At 48.8% G+C, this 15,197-nt stretch overlaps 2 long non-coding RNA genes across 3 annotated transcripts in view; one reads left to right on the top strand and one right to left on the bottom strand.

Annotated features, from left to right (window-relative positions):
* Positions 1-2,935: 2,935 nt before the first annotated feature.
* Positions 2,936-15,197, top strand: part of LOC115385872 (uncharacterized) — a 14,039-nt gene continuing 1,777 nt past the window's right edge. Inside the window, exons 1-2 of the long non-coding RNA XR_003931196.1 lie at positions 2,936-2,946; positions 10,756-10,760. This is a non-coding gene — a long non-coding RNA (uncharacterized LOC115385872). The remainder of the gene's footprint in view (positions 2,947-10,755; positions 10,761-15,197) is intronic.
* Positions 10,530-15,197, bottom strand: part of LOC115385873 (uncharacterized) — an 18,781-nt gene continuing 14,113 nt past the window's right edge. For both annotated transcript variants that reach the window (XR_003931198.1, XR_003931197.1), the window contains exons 4-6: positions 14,156-14,157; positions 11,430-11,434; positions 10,530-10,594 (exon numbers count right to left, since the gene is read on the bottom strand). This is a non-coding gene — a long non-coding RNA (uncharacterized LOC115385873). The remainder of the gene's footprint in view (positions 10,595-11,429; positions 11,435-14,155; positions 14,158-15,197) is intronic.

The raw sequence follows: 15,197 nt of genomic DNA, 5'->3' as shown, positions 1-15,197 counted from the left end.
CATCCACTAACATGTCGCTGTTAGCATCTCCCATCCACTAACATGTAGCTGTTAGCATCTACCACCCACTAACATGGAGCTGTTAGCATCTCCCATCCACTAACATGGAGCTGTTAGCATCTCCCATCCACTAACATTCAGTTGTTAGCATCTCCCATCCACTAACATGGAGTAGTTAGCATCTCCCATCCACTAACATCGAGCTGTTAGCATCTCCCATCCACTAACATGGAGTAGTTAGCAACTTCTATCCACTAACATGGAGTAGGTAGCATCTCCCATCCACTAACATTGAGTTGTTAGCATCTCCCATCCACTAACATTGAGTAGTTAGCATCTCCCATCCACTAACATGGAGTCGTTAGCATCTCCCATCCACTAACATGGAGTTGTTAGCATCTTCCATCCACTAACATGGAGTAGTTAGCATGTCCCATCCACTAACATGGAGTAGTTAGCATGTCCCATCCACTAACATAGAGTAGTTGGCACCTCCCATCCACTAACATGGAGTAGGTAGCATCTCCCATCCACTAACATGGAGTAGTTAGCATCTCCCATCCACTAACATGGAGTAGTTAGCATCTCACATCCACTAACATGGAGTTGTTAGCATCTTCCATCCACTAACATGGAGTAGTTAGCATTTCCCATCCACTAACATGGAGTAGTTAGCATGTCCCATCCACTAACATGGAGTCGTTAGCATCTCCCATCCATTAACAAGGAGTAGTTAGCTTTTGCCATCTGCTTTCCTGAGTCACTGAATGAAGTCATTGAGTGTCAGAGTTTGATTGACAGCTGCTGTCAGCTGTGTAACTGCTCTGCATGCCCATATATGGTCATTTCAGTTAGAGTGGAGAGAGGAGAAAATTACAGTTTCCTTCTGCGAAACAACTGCTCCTTGTACCTTTCCTGTTTGGCAAAACTGAACAAAACATATCACGTTTGATAGGAAAATGTGTTGTCTTTCAGTTGGTGAGGCTTTCAGAGCAGTCAGACTTTTAGTTTGGACCGCAGAGGCCTCAGTTTGTGAGAAGCGCAAGATTTTTCCCCATCCGGCTCCATTATACCTGAGAGCAAAAAAAATGCAGAGCGCACACCTTTTCTTACCTGTGAAAACATACATATAACATGATATTTTCCCCACTTATGTTACATCATCTTGTTCGGGAGAACCTGCTGGAACTTTGCGTGTGCTCGGTTTGTTGATAGGAGTTACGGTTTAGCCGCAGTCGCCACTTGTTCGAGGTGCTGAAAAAAGGCGACTTTTTTCCTTTTTTCCCCATTATAACGGATGAGGGCCGGAGAGAGGCAGGATTTCAGACTTCCAACTTTGAACGCTAATAAAATCCACACCGTGGGACTTTTGACAAAGTTGTTCACAACTTTTGTAGAGAAATTTGTCCTCTTTCACGTCGCGTGACTCTTATGTCTGTACGACAAACGGTCTCGGAGGAGATAATTTTTTCGTGAGGTGTGATTTTGATCAAAATTTTACTTTGAAAGGGAAATAGTGGACTTCCTGTTGGATTTAGGTCAGGTGTGTCAGCGCGTGAAATGTAGATCATGATGAGATGAACGCGTGAGTGTTGGTTTGATCTCTCTACGACATTCCTGTGGGCCGTGGCGACTGTTTTAGATTTTTTTTGGGATATAGGTGGCGCTAGAGAGCCGATGGTGTTCGTTTTTGTATTTTATAAAATTTTTCGCCGGTCATGATGTGCGTGCCAAATTTGGTGAGTTTTCGTGCATGTTTAGGGGGTCAAATTCGCGTTTATTTGGGCGTTAGTATAATAATAATAATTAAAGCCGCAAGCGGCATTGGTCGGGACCGAGCCTCCCCGCCGGCCAGCGACTGAGACGTCCACCCACTAACATGAAGCTTTTAGAATCTGTCTTCCATTAACACAGAGTTGTTAGCATCTCCCATCCACTAACATGGAGGAGTTAGCATCTCCCATCCACTAACATGGAGTGGTTAGCATCTCCCATCCACTAACATGGAGTAGTTAGCATCTCCCATCCACTAACATGGAGTAGTTAGCATCTCCCATCCACTAACACGGAGTAGTTAGCATGCCCCATCCACTAACATGGAGTAGTTAGCATCTCCCATCAAATAACATGGAGTAGTTAGCATCTCCCATCCACTAACATGGAGTAGTTAGCATCTCCCATCCACTAACATGGAGCTTTTAGCATCTCCCATCCACTAACATGGTGTAGCGAGCATCTCCCATCCACTAACATGGAGGAGTTAGCATCTCCCATCCACTAATATGGAGTAGCTAGCATCTGTCATCCACTAACATGGAGGAGTTAGCATCTCCCATCCACTAACATGGAGTTCTTAGCATGTTCCATCCATTAACATGGAGGTGGTGGCTTCAGTCATCCACTAACATGGAGTTGTTAGCATGTTCCATCCACTAACATGGAGTCGTTAGCATCTCCCATCCATTAACAAGGAGTAGTTAGCTTTTGCCATCTGCTTTCCTGAGTCACTGAATGAAGTCATTGAGTGTCAGAGTTTGATTGACAGCTGCTGTCAGCTGTGTAACTGCTCTGCATGTCCATATATGGTCATTTCAGTTAGAGTGGAGAGAGGAGAAAATTACAGTTTCCTTCTGCGAAACAACTGCTCCTTGTACCTTTCCTGTTTGGCAAAACTGAACAAAAAATATCACGTTTGATAGGAAAATTAGTTGTCTTTCAGTTGGTGAGGCTTTCAGAGCATTCAGACTTTTAGTTTGGACCGCAGAGGCCTCAGTTTGTGAGAAGCGCGAGATTTTTCCCCATCCGGCTCCATTATAACTGAGAGCAAAAAAAATGCAGAGCGCACCCCAATTCTTACCTGTGTCAACATGCATATATCATCATATTTCCCCACTTATGTTACATCATCTTGTTCAGGAGAACCTGCTGGAACTTTACGTGTGCTCGGTTTGTTGATAGGAGTCACGGTTTAGCCGCAGTCGCCACTTGTGCGAGGTGCTGAAAAAAGGCGACTTTTTTCCTTTTTTCCCCATTATAACGGATGAGGGCCGGAGCAAGGCAGGATTTCAGACTTCCAACTTTGAACGTTAATAAAATCCACACCGTTAGACTTTTGACAAAGTTGTTCACAACTTTTGTAGAGAAATTTGTCCTCTTTCACGCCGCGTGACTCTTATGTCTGTACGACAAACGGTCTCGGAGGAGATAATTTTTTCGTGAGGAGTGATTTTGAGCAAAATTTTACTTTGAAAGGGAAATAGCGGACTTCCTGTTGGATTTAGGTCAGGGGTGTCAGCGCGTGAAATGTAGATCTCGATGAGACGAACGCGTCAACGTAGGTTTGATCTCTCTGCGACATTCCTGCGGGCCGTAGCGACTGTTTTAGACGTTTTTCAGGATATAGGTGGCGCTAGAGAGCTGATGGTTTTCGTTTTTCCATTTTATAAAATTTTTCGCCGGTCACGACGTGCGTGCCAAATTTGGTGAGTTTTCGTGCATGTTCAGGGGGTCAAATTGGCGTTTCTTTGGGCGTTAGTATAATAATAATAGAGGAGAACGACAAACGAACGAATAACAATAGAGACCTTGCCCTACGGGCAAGGTGGCCTGCGGCCACCTTGCCCTCCGGGGCTCGGTCCCTAATTAAAGCCGCAAGCGGCATTGGTCGGGACCGAGCCTCCCCGCCGGCCAGCGACTGAGACGTCCACCCACTAACATGAAGCTGTTAGAATCTGTCTTCCATTAACACAGAGTTGTTAGCATGTCCCATCCACTAACATCCATTTGTTAGCTTCTGTCATCCACTACCATGGAGTTGTGAGCATCTGTCATCCACTGACATGGAGTTGGAAGCAGCTCCCATCCACTGACATGTAGCTTTTAGCATCTGTCATCCACTAACATGGAGTAGTTATCATCTCCCATCCAGTAACATTGAGTAGTTAGCATCTCCCATCCACTAACATGGAGTAGTTAGCATCTCCCATCCACTAACATGGAGTAGTTAGCATCTCCCATCCACTAACATTGAGTAATTAGCATCTCCCATCCACTAACATGGAGTAGTTAGCATGTCCCATCCACTAACATGGAGTAGTTAGCATGTCCCATCCACTAACATTGAGTAGTTAGCGTCTGCCATCCACTTACATGGAGTTGTTAGCATCTCCCATCCACTAACATGGAGTAGTTAGCATCTCCCATCCACTAACATGTAGTAGTTAGCGTCTCCCATCCACTAACATTGAGTTGTTAGCATGTTCCATCCATTAACATGGAATTGTTAGCATCTTCCATCCGCTAACATGGAGTAGTTAGCATCTTCCATCCGCTAACATGGAGTAGTTAGCATCTCCCATCCACTAACATGGAGTAGTTAGCATGTCCCATCCACTAACATTGAGTAGTTAGCGTCTGCCATCCACTTACATGGAGTTGTTAGCATCTCCCATCCACTAACATGGAGTAGTTAGCATCTCCCATCCACTAACATGGAGCTGTTAGCATCTCCCATCCACTAACCTGGAGTAGTTAGCATCTCCCATCCACTAACATGGAGTAGTTATCATCTCCCATCCACTAACATGGAGTAGTTAGCGCCTCCCATCCACTAACATCGAGTTGTTAGCATGTTCCATCCATTAACATGGAGCTGGTGGCATCAGTCATCCCCTAACATGGAGTTGTTAGCTTCTCCCAGCTGCTTTTGACAGTCACTGAATGAAGGCAATCAGTGGCAGAGTTTGATTGACAGCTGCTGTCAGCTGTGTAACTGCAATGTATGCCCATATATGGTCATTTCAGTTAGAGTGGAGAGAGGAGAAAATAAAAGTCTTTTTTGGGGAAACAACTGGTCCTTGTTCCTTTGCTGTTTGGCAAAACTGAACAAAAAATATCACGTTTGATAGGAAAATTTGTTTTCTTTCAGTTGGTGAGGCTTTCAGAGCAGTCAGACTTTTAGTTTGGACCGCAGAGGCCTCAGTTTGTGAGAAGCGCGAGATTTTTCCCCATCCGGCTCCATTATAACTGAGAACAAAAAAAATGCAGAGCGCACACCTTTTGTTACCTGTGAAAACATACATATAACATGATATTTTCCCCACTTATGTTACATCATCTTGTTCGGGAGAACCTGCTGGAACTTTCCATGTGCTCGGTTTGTTGATAGGAGTCACGGTTTAGCCGCAGTCGCCACTTGTTCGAGGTGCTGAAAAAAGGCGACTTTTTTCCTTTTTTCCCCATTATAACGGATGAGGGCCGGAGCAAGGCAGGATTTCAGACTTCCAACTTTGTAAGCTAATAAAATCCACACCGTCAGACTTTTGACAAAGTTGTTCACAACTTTTGTAGAGAAATTTGTCCTCTTTCACGTCGTGTGACTCTTATGTCTGTGCGACAAACGGTCTCGGAGGAGATAATTTTTTCGTGAGGAGTGATTTTGATCAAAATTTTACTTTGAAAGGGAAATAGCGGACTTCCTGTTGGATTTAGGTCAGGGGTGTGAGTGCGTGAAATGTAGATCTTGATGAGACGAACGCGTGAGTGTTGGTTTGATCTCTCTACGACATTCCTGCGGGCCGTGGCGCCTATTTTACTGTTTCTAGGTGGCGCTAGAGAGCAGATGAGGTGAATTTTTCCATTTTATCAAATTTTTCGCCGGTCATGATGTGCGTGCCAGATTTGGTGAGTTTTCGTGCATGTTTAGGGGGTCAAATTGGCGTTTATTTGGGCGTTAGTATAATAATAGAGAACGACGACGACAATAAACGAACGAATAACAATAGAGACCTTGCCCTACGGGCAAGGTGGCCTGCGGCCACCTTGCCCTCCGGGGCTCGGTCCCTAATTAAAGCCGCAAGCGGCATTGGTCGGGACCGAGCCTCCCCGCCGGCCAGCGACTGAGACGTCCACCCACTAACATGTAGCTGTTAGCATCTGTCATCCACTAGCATAGAGTTGTTAGCATGTCCCATTCACTAACATGTAGCTGTTAGCATCTGTAATAGTGGACTTGTTAGCATGTCCCATCCACTAACAAGGAGTAGTTAGCATCTCCCATCCACTAACAAGGAGTAGTTAGCATCTCCCATCCACTAACATAGAGTAGTTAGCATCTCCCATCCACTAACATGGAGTTGTTAGCATCTGTCATCCACTAACATGGAGTAGTTAGCATCTCCCATCCACAAACATGTAGGTGTTAGCATCTCCCATCCACTAACATGGAGCAGTTAGCATCTCCCATCCACTAACATGGAGTTCTTAGCATCTCCCACCCACTAACATGGAGCAGTTAGCATCTCCCATCCACTAAGACGGAGTAGTTAGCATCTCCCATCCACTAACATGGAGTAGTTAGCATGTCCCATCCACTAACATGTAGCTGTTAGCATCTCCCATCCACTAACATGGAGTAGTTAGCATCTCCCATCCACTAACATGGAGTAGTTAGCATCTCCCATCCACTAACATGGAGTTGTTAGCATCTCCCATCCACTAACATGGAGTTGTTAGCTTCTCCCATCTGCTTTTGAGAGTCACTGAATGAAGGCACTGAGTGTCAGAGTTTGATTGACAGCTGCTGTCAGCTGTGTAACTGCACCGCATGCCCATATATGGTCATTTCAGTTAGAGTGGAGAGAGGAGAAAATAAAAGTCTTTTTTGGGGAAACAACTGCTCCTTGTTCCTTTGCTGTTTGGCAAAACTGAACAAAAAATATCACGTTTGATAGGAAAATTTGTTGTCTTTCAGTTGGTGAGGCTTTCAGAGAGGTCAGACTTTTAGTTTGGGCCTCAGAGGCCTCAGCTTGTGAGAAGCGCAAGATTTTTCCCCATCCGGCTCCATTATAACTGAGAGCACAAAAAATGCAGAGCGCACACCTTTTCTTACCTGTGTAAACGTACAAATATCATAATAGTTTCCCCACTTATGTTACATCATCTTGTTCGGGAGAACCTGCTGGAACTTTGCGTGTGTTCGGTTTGTTGATAGGAGTCACGGTTTAGCCGCAGTCAGCACTTGTTCGAGGTGCTGAAAAAAGGCGACTTTTTTCCTTTTTTCCCCATTATAACGGATGAGGGCCGGAGCAAGGCAGGATTTCAGACTTCCAACTTTGAACGCTAATAAAATCCACACCGTTAGACTTTTGACAAAGTTGTTCACAACTTTTGTAGAGAAAATTGTCCTCTTTCACGTCGCGTGACTCTTATGTTTGTACGACAAACGGTCTCGGAGGAGATAATTTTTTCGTGAGGAGTGATTTTGAGCAAAATTTTACTTTGAAAGGGAAATCGCGGACTTCCTGTTTGATTTAGGTCAGGGGTCTGAGCGCGTGAATTTTAGATCTCGATGAGACGAACGCGTGAGTGTTGGTTTGATCTCTCTACGACATTCCTGCGGGCCGTAGCGACTGTTTTAGACGTTTTTCGAGATATAGGTGGCGCTAGAGAGCTGATGGTTTTCGTTTTTGTATTTTATAAAATTTTTCGCCGGTCACGATGTGCGTGCCAAATTTGGTGAGTTTTCGTGCATGTTCAGGGGGTCAAATTCGCGTTTAGTTGGTAGGTCAGTATAATAACGAAGAAGAAGAACGAGAACGAGAAACACACGAATAACAATAGAGACCTTGCCCTACGGGCATGGTGGCCTGCGGCCACCATGCCCTCCGGGGCTCGGTCCCTAATGAAGAAGAACGAGAACGAGAAACACACGAATAACAATAGAGACCTTGCCCTACGGGCAAGGTGGCCTGCGGCCACCTTGCCCTCCGGGGCTCGGTCCCTAATAAGGCTCCTATGTTTCCCGCCGTGTGCTGAAAGTGTCTGCTTGTACAGCGCAGAACCTGCAGTGGCACATGAAAGTGCTCACGCGTCACCTCCAGGTATAGAGAATTACTGTAGGCTACTGTCAGTTTACAACTAAATTATAATAACATAAATGGTGTGAAAAATAAATAAACTAATGTAATAAATCTCAACACAACAGCGAACATGGTAGTTGACAGCAGGAGCACTGCAGCGTCTCCAGAGGTGCCAATTACAGATACAGGTAAAATATTATATCCTCCATCAAAGTACAGCAAACCATGTATTTTTCGTTTCCAAAAATTAATTTTTGAACAAATATATTTTCTGAATAAATACCTTTGTCCTGTGGAGCCTGCAGTCCCAGAATCAAATGAGCAGGGTGAGGACGGGACCGCGTGGGAAGGTGTCCGTCCTGGTGCGCAGCCGGGGAGACTTATTTTACTACTTTTAATATGTTCTTGATTATTATTGACGGTTAATAATACAACTATTTTGTGTGTGTTGGCGTGTGTGTGCGTGTTTATCAGGGAAACGAGTGTGCGGAGTGTGAGTGAGAGGTGACGTTGCTGAAATGTGCACCGTAAAAATTAAATCAATTTTAAAACCTGATTTGAGGCATTAATAAAGCAAACATGAGGCATTAAAAGGTTTGCTGATACTCTTGGCTTAATATTTTGTTTATTTTTCTTAATTTAACATCCTTACTTAATAAACTTAATAACATCCAAAGTTAATAAAACATCCTTCCTCCACCTTCGTAACATTTCCAGACTACGTTCCTCCCTCTCCCTCCCTGCTGCAGAGAAGCTTGTCCACGCCTTTGTTTCCTCCAGGCTGGACTAATGTAATGCACTCCTCATCGGGATCTCTGGCAGGAGTCTCCAAAAGCTCCAGTATGTACAGAACAGCGATGCCAGAGTGCTGATGAGGGTGCGGAAATATGAGCACATCACTCCCATTCTTCGCACTCTCCACTGGCTTCCCATTCAGGCCCGTATAGAGTACAAGATCCTCCTGCACACCCATCACTGTCTGCACGGTGCGGCCCCCACCTACCTCACTGAACTGCTCACACCACACACCTCTGCCCGGACCCGGTCAGGCCAACTGCATCGTCTGGTTCAGCTCAAAACCATGGGGGACCGGGCCTTTGAAGCCGTAGCTCCCCGTCTGTGCAACGCTCTCCCAAACTACCTTAGGGCCCCACAGACGGTGGGCACTTTTAAAAAAGGACTGAAGACCTTCCTCTTCAGAAAGGCATACCAACAATAATGTTGCTTAAAGTGTGCTGTATTGTATTGTTTTTACCCTGTGCTTGTTTTTAACCCTGTGCATCTTGTAGCACTTTGAGATTTGATTTTAAATATAAAGTGCATTACAGATAAAATCTATTATTATTATTATTATTATTATTATTTCCAATACATTAGATTACAGAAAAAGAACCTGTTGCGCTCCTGCGCAAAAACACAGCAAAATGTATGACGGTCTGGCTGACCGTTGCGGCCTTTGGAGGGGGTGTAACAATGCTGGCAGTTCTAGTGTTAATCATTATTTCCCTCCATTCCTGTATTGACGTTCATCTCCACTATTAGGAATAAGTGGAGAGCTCATTCCCTCAGTAGCGGTGAGCGAAGAGGGAAGAGCCCAGCGCCGAATCCCCGGCCGACGGGCGGGAGTGGGAAATGTGGCGTACGGAAGACCGCCTGCCCGGTGTCGCTCGGGGGCCTGAGTCCTTCTGATCGAGGCTCAGCCCGTGGACGGTGTGACGCCGGTAACGGCCCCCGTCGCGCCGGGGCCCGGTCTTCCCGGAGTCGGGTTGTTTGGGAATGTAGCCCAAAGCGGGTGGTAAACTCCATCTAAGGCTAAATACCGGTACGAGACCGACAGTAGACAAGGGACGTAAGGGAATGTTGAAAAGAACTTTGAAGAGAGAGTTCAAGAGGGCATGAAACCGTTAAGAGGTAAACGGGTGGGGTCCGCGCAGTCCGCGGTCGCCCGGTGGTTCTCGGAGGATCCCCTCGCGGGACCTCCCCTCCGGTGCTGGCTTGTGCCCCCGCCGGGCGCATTTCCTCCGCGGCAGTGCGCCGCGACCGGCTCCGGGTCGGCCAGGAAGGGTCCGCATGGCGAAGGTGGCTCGCGGCCCCCGCGCCGCAAGCTCTACAGTGTCCCCATGCCCCGACTTCGCCACTTCCCCCCTGGGCTGCGGGACTTACGTTACCCTCTGCTCCCTCTCTCCGCCGGCCGGGGGTCAGGCCGGACTCACAGAGGGATGGGGCCCCCTCGCCCCCGGCGCGGCTGTCAACCGGGGCCGACTGTCCTCAGTGCGCCCCGACTGCGTCGTGCCACCCAGGGTGGGGACCGGCCCACGTTCTCCAAAGGGAGGCAAGGGGTCCGCGGCGATGTCGGCTACCCACCCGACCCGTCTTGAAACACGGACCAAGGAGTCTAATGGACGCGCGAGTCAGAGGGTTCCCAGCGAAACCCCGCGGCGCAATGAAAGTGAAGGCCGGCGCCCTCGCCGGCTGAGGTGGGATCCCGGGGGACCCCGCGCCTCTTTTCCCGGCCGCACTACCTGCCCGTCTCGCCCGCCCCGTTGGGGAGGTGGAGCCTGAGCGCGTGCGATAGGACCCGGAAGATGGTGAACTATGCCTGGGCAGGGCGAAGCCAGAGGAAACTCTGGTGGAGACCCTCAGCGGTCCTGTCATGCAAATCGGTCGTCTGACCAGGGTATAGGGGCGAAAGACTAATCGAACCATCTAGTAGCTGGTTCCGTCCGAAGTGTCCCCTAGGACAGCGGGTCAAATGTGTAACTGTCTGTCTGGGGCCCGGCCCCGGGGCAGACACCTCCAGTCCCTGGTTCCCGGGCCATCTGAATGTTTCCCATAGCCGCGCTGGAGCTCCTGCTGTATGGTTGAGCCTCTGTGGGTCCCCCCTGGTGTCTCCCAGTCCGGGTCCATGGTTCTCATAACCGGACTTGAGCTCCTGCTGCCTGGCTAAGGTCAGCTGGCTCCCCCTGGTGGGCGTCCCAGGCGGGCTGCATGATAATATTAGCCGGGCTGTGGTCCCTGCTCATGGGTGAAGCTCCCAGGTCCCCCCTGGTGTCTCCCGGTCCGGATCCATGGTTCTTTTAGGTGAGCTTACTGGGTGAAACTCGCCGGTTCCAAACACTTGGTTCCCGGGCCGTCTGAGTGGTTCTCATAGCCGGGCTTGAGCTCCTGCTGCCTGGCTGAGGTTGGCTGGTGTCCCCCTCATGGGTCCCGGTGCGGGTCCATGGGTCTCATAGCCAGGCTTGAGCTCCTGCTGCCTGGCTGAGGTCGGCTGGTGTCCCCCTCGTGGGTCCCGGTCCACGGCTCTCATAGCCATGGTGGAGCCCCAGTCCAACCAGGCCCTCCGGCCGAGCCAGCGCACCCGCACTTAAGCACCCCTCCTCGGATTAAGCACATCCAGGCCGACCCGCTGGAGCTCCCTGCCCCTGGGACTCCAGGGTCTGGAGTCCCAGGGGCATGGAGCTCCAGCAGGTGGCCTGGAGGTGTTTAGCCAGGGGAGGGGTGCTTAAGTGTGGGTCAGCAGGTTCGAGCGGAGTGCGTGGTGCAGGAGTGTGGTGTGCCTGGCTGTTTAACCCCGGCTGGAGGCCGTGGTTTCCCGCTGCAACATCCAGCTGTGTGTGGGTATGACGGAGGGTGTGTGCTTGGCTGTTTAACCCGGGATGGAGCTCGTGGTTTCCCGCTGCAACATCCAGCTGTCCATCTGTGTGTGGGTATGACGGGGGGTGTGTGCTTGGCTGTTTCCCACCAAACATCTGACGTCAGGAAGACGTGCAGATCAGGTCATTATTGGGTCGGTCAGTCAAAGACCATTTCATTCAGATGTCATTATTGGACCTTTTTTTGATGTCATGATGACGTTCAGGATTTGGACGTCATCCAAAGACCAAATCTAGACATCAGCAGAATGTACAAAATAGAGCCAAGATTCAGACGTCATTATTGGACCTCATTTGTACGTAATCCTGACGCTCACATTCGTACCTGATCTGGACATCTGTGAAGGACCACATCTCGACGTCAGGAGAACGTGCAAAACAGGTCCAATTCAGACGTCATTATTGGACCTCATTTAGATGTAATCCTGACGTTCACAGCTGTACCTGATCTGGACATCTGTAAAGGACCACATCTAGACGTCAGGAGAACGTGCAAAACAGGTCCAATTCAGACGTCACTATAGGACCTCATTTAGATGTGACAGTTACGTTCACATTCGTACCTGATCTGGCATTCAACAAACCTTAAACGTTGAAATTTTGTTGAAATAATGTCAGTTGATGAAAAACGTTAATTCAATGTCAAAACAACGTTGACACTACATGGTTGAAGTTGTGTCGTAAACTCACTGTGGATTCAACATTGAAATATCAACATTTTTTAGATGTATATGTAATCGTCAGTATTTTTAAAATCATGACTTCTAAACATTTTGCTGAAATATGTCAGTTGAAAAACGTTATTTCAACATCCAGACACGTTGATAAATTTACCATTGAAAAAGTGTTTGTGTGAATGTTAGCCCCCGCCTTGTATTTCGTTTTCTTTGAGTCTGCTTGTTTTCTTTGTCTCGTAAAGATAGAATTATGTCTAATAAAAGAGCCATTCAAGCGGTTAAATTTAGTACATAATTTCATCAAATTGTGAACTTTGGTGAAACACAAAACAAACATCTTTAAAACCACTACTTTGTCTTGTGTGTATTGCACTATAATTCAAATAGTTTTCGGCAAACTCGTGGTCACCCTCCCATTCACAGATTACATATACAGAAAACTTATAGCTCAACAGGTAAGGCTGAGGATTGCTGAACAGTAAGTTGTAATTTCAAACCCGTGTTTCACCGGTCTGTAATGAAATGCTGAAATGACTGAAAGAATATGCCTGAACCTCAAATGCAAGCCCACTGGTTAGAGTGCAGTCAATGTAATTGACATCCAGCTGTGTGTGGGTATGACGGAGGGTGTGTGCTTGGCTGTTTAAAAACAGCCAAAAAAAGTAATTCAAACAACGTGTCTTTTCAGATATTTTATTCACAATGTTTCGCTGATGGAAATCAATGGTTGGGAGGCCTGGGAGGGCAGCCGTTGCAGGGCGACTGTGACCTGGCACCCCTGCAGCTGGGAGGGGGTGCCCGGGAGGACGGCTCGTGCCTCAGCCTAGGTCCCAGGCCCATCTTCAGCAGGGCTCGTCCTGGCAGCTCAGTGCAACGAAGCACTGACGCATCTTCCGAGCTCTCTGGACCGTCTGGTAGAGCGCATAAAAGCGCTCCTGCATCGCGACACTGTGGCAAATGAATTTCGCCACACTCTCCCTGACCAGTGGGTCCTGGTTCCTCTCAAAGTTCTGAAACGAGAGGAAGCGGTTGTCAATTGCTGTATGTCTGTAACGGCAACTGGACTGACTGTGTCACTTGCATATATGCAGACAGCCGTGCGCAGGTCGAGGAAGGTGGGTCTTCTTCGGAGGCCCATTGCCTTCCAAGCCTGCAACATGTGCTTGACCAGGTCCTTCGCTGGTCCTTTGCCGAAGCCACTGAAAAAGTAGTGGTTGGTAGGGACGGAGTGGCGCAAAAGCTGGATCCATCTCCGGCACCAGCCATATTCCTCTGCGTTGAGGTATATTTGCGCCACCCCGTAAGTCCCCACTGTCTTGTGCTTGGCCACCTGCAAATACATGTTTGAGGTAAAAACGACTTAGTGCGTGTGGAGGAAGCTCCCACCATAGAGAGGGGAGGGGGGCACTCTCACATCGATGACGAACCCAGCCTCGTCGTCCCCGGCTGCGCTTAAGACCTCCCTAACGGTCATGTTGATCAGCACGACGGACCTGTGACCATACAGGCAGCTGAGGTAGGCTGCCAAGTGGCCCAGGAAATTGTACCGGGCATAGCGGTTCTTTAATGGGGCCCGCTCCACAGCATCTGGACATAGGCACATGGTTATGGAGCGGCACTGGGGAGAAAGAAAATCAGTGGGCAACATCAAATATTACCAAGGAGGGATGGCATCCTGGACCTGGCGACATCCAGGCACCTTGCAAGGTCTTCTTTGGGCACCAGATGCCGCAGTTTCTGGGCCTTCACCTTCTGCTGGTGGACAGAGGTAGGCCGCCCCAAGTCACGGATGGCTTTCGTGAGCTCATTGGTGATGACTCGCATCGACCGCCGGCAGACGCAGCTGTTGGGTGGCGGGCTACTCTGGAAGTAGCTGGCAAAGGACAGGGCGTTGGTGAGATATTGGGTGACTGTCGTCACCTTTTTACCCACAGCTTCAAGAACGATGGGGAAGCTGTTGGAAGACAACTTTGAATCAGCCAGACTCTAACACAGAGTGTAAATGCTCCACTGGGCTACAAACTTACGTCCTGAGGTGTTCGATGTTCGTTAGAAACGACCAGTCCCAGTAACGGGACCGGTCCCACCCGGCCATCATAAAAGTGATGAACATCTTAGCCCGTGTGGCATACGTGATGCAGTGCTCCTGGACCTTTGGAGTGCCTGCTGGGTGGAAAATGTAGTCCTGGTATCCGGTCATGTAGTCGTCTGGAAGAAAAGACATGTTTCTTATTCACAGACACACAGACAGGGGGAGACAGGAATCAACTCACAGCCCCCCGATTGTGTGATGACTGCTCCCCCCACTGAGCCACAGCCGCCCTGCTAACACTTACGGACACCAGGAGGGAAGGGAAAGTTGCTGGTTCTTCCCCGTTTTCACTCCAAAAAGAGGCTTTGTAAAGCTGGGTGCGCCCTGACCTTCCTCTCTTCGGGCTGTTGAAAAGAGAAGCTCATGCACTCACGTAAAGTAATACACATTTTCCTCAAAGTGAATATTCACTTACCTCCTTCTGTGACTCCTGCACGAGTTTACGGATGTTCTCTCGGAGGGCATCCTTTTCAGGAAAGGCCCACGGTGTCACTTGGGGCTGCACTGGGGTGTCCCGGGCTGACCGGGATGCCACCCGGGCGTGGGACGGCTCGGCGTGCTGCCTCCCCTCGGTCTCCAGCTCTGGGCTGGGCTGCCTCTCAGGAGTGACCGGCTCGGGACTGGTTAGGTCCAGCCGGGAGACCATCGGTGGATCCGGACAGGTGGTTCTTAAAAGGCGCAAAAAATTAACGGCTGCATTCCACCTGGACCTGCGCAGCAGGTTCTGTTTGGCTTCGGTGGTCATTTCTGTGTGTGAGCGCACAACGTGCTTCCTCAAGTGGCAAACCGAAGCGGAGCATCCCCGCACCGGGCATCTCCCGGTGGGAATTAAGAAGTGCCCCGTGGTCATTTCACACAATACTTTGCTCTCGTCCCTGTTTCGAACCTTGTGCACGTTCCGGAGGTGCACTGCGAC

This window comes from Salarias fasciatus, chromosome 3 (assembly GCF_902148845.1).
Source record: "Salarias fasciatus chromosome 3, fSalaFa1.1, whole genome shotgun sequence".
Classification (NCBI taxonomy): domain Eukaryota; kingdom Metazoa; phylum Chordata; class Actinopteri; order Blenniiformes; family Blenniidae; genus Salarias; species Salarias fasciatus.
This window is presented reverse-complemented; position numbering and strand designations above follow the sequence as displayed.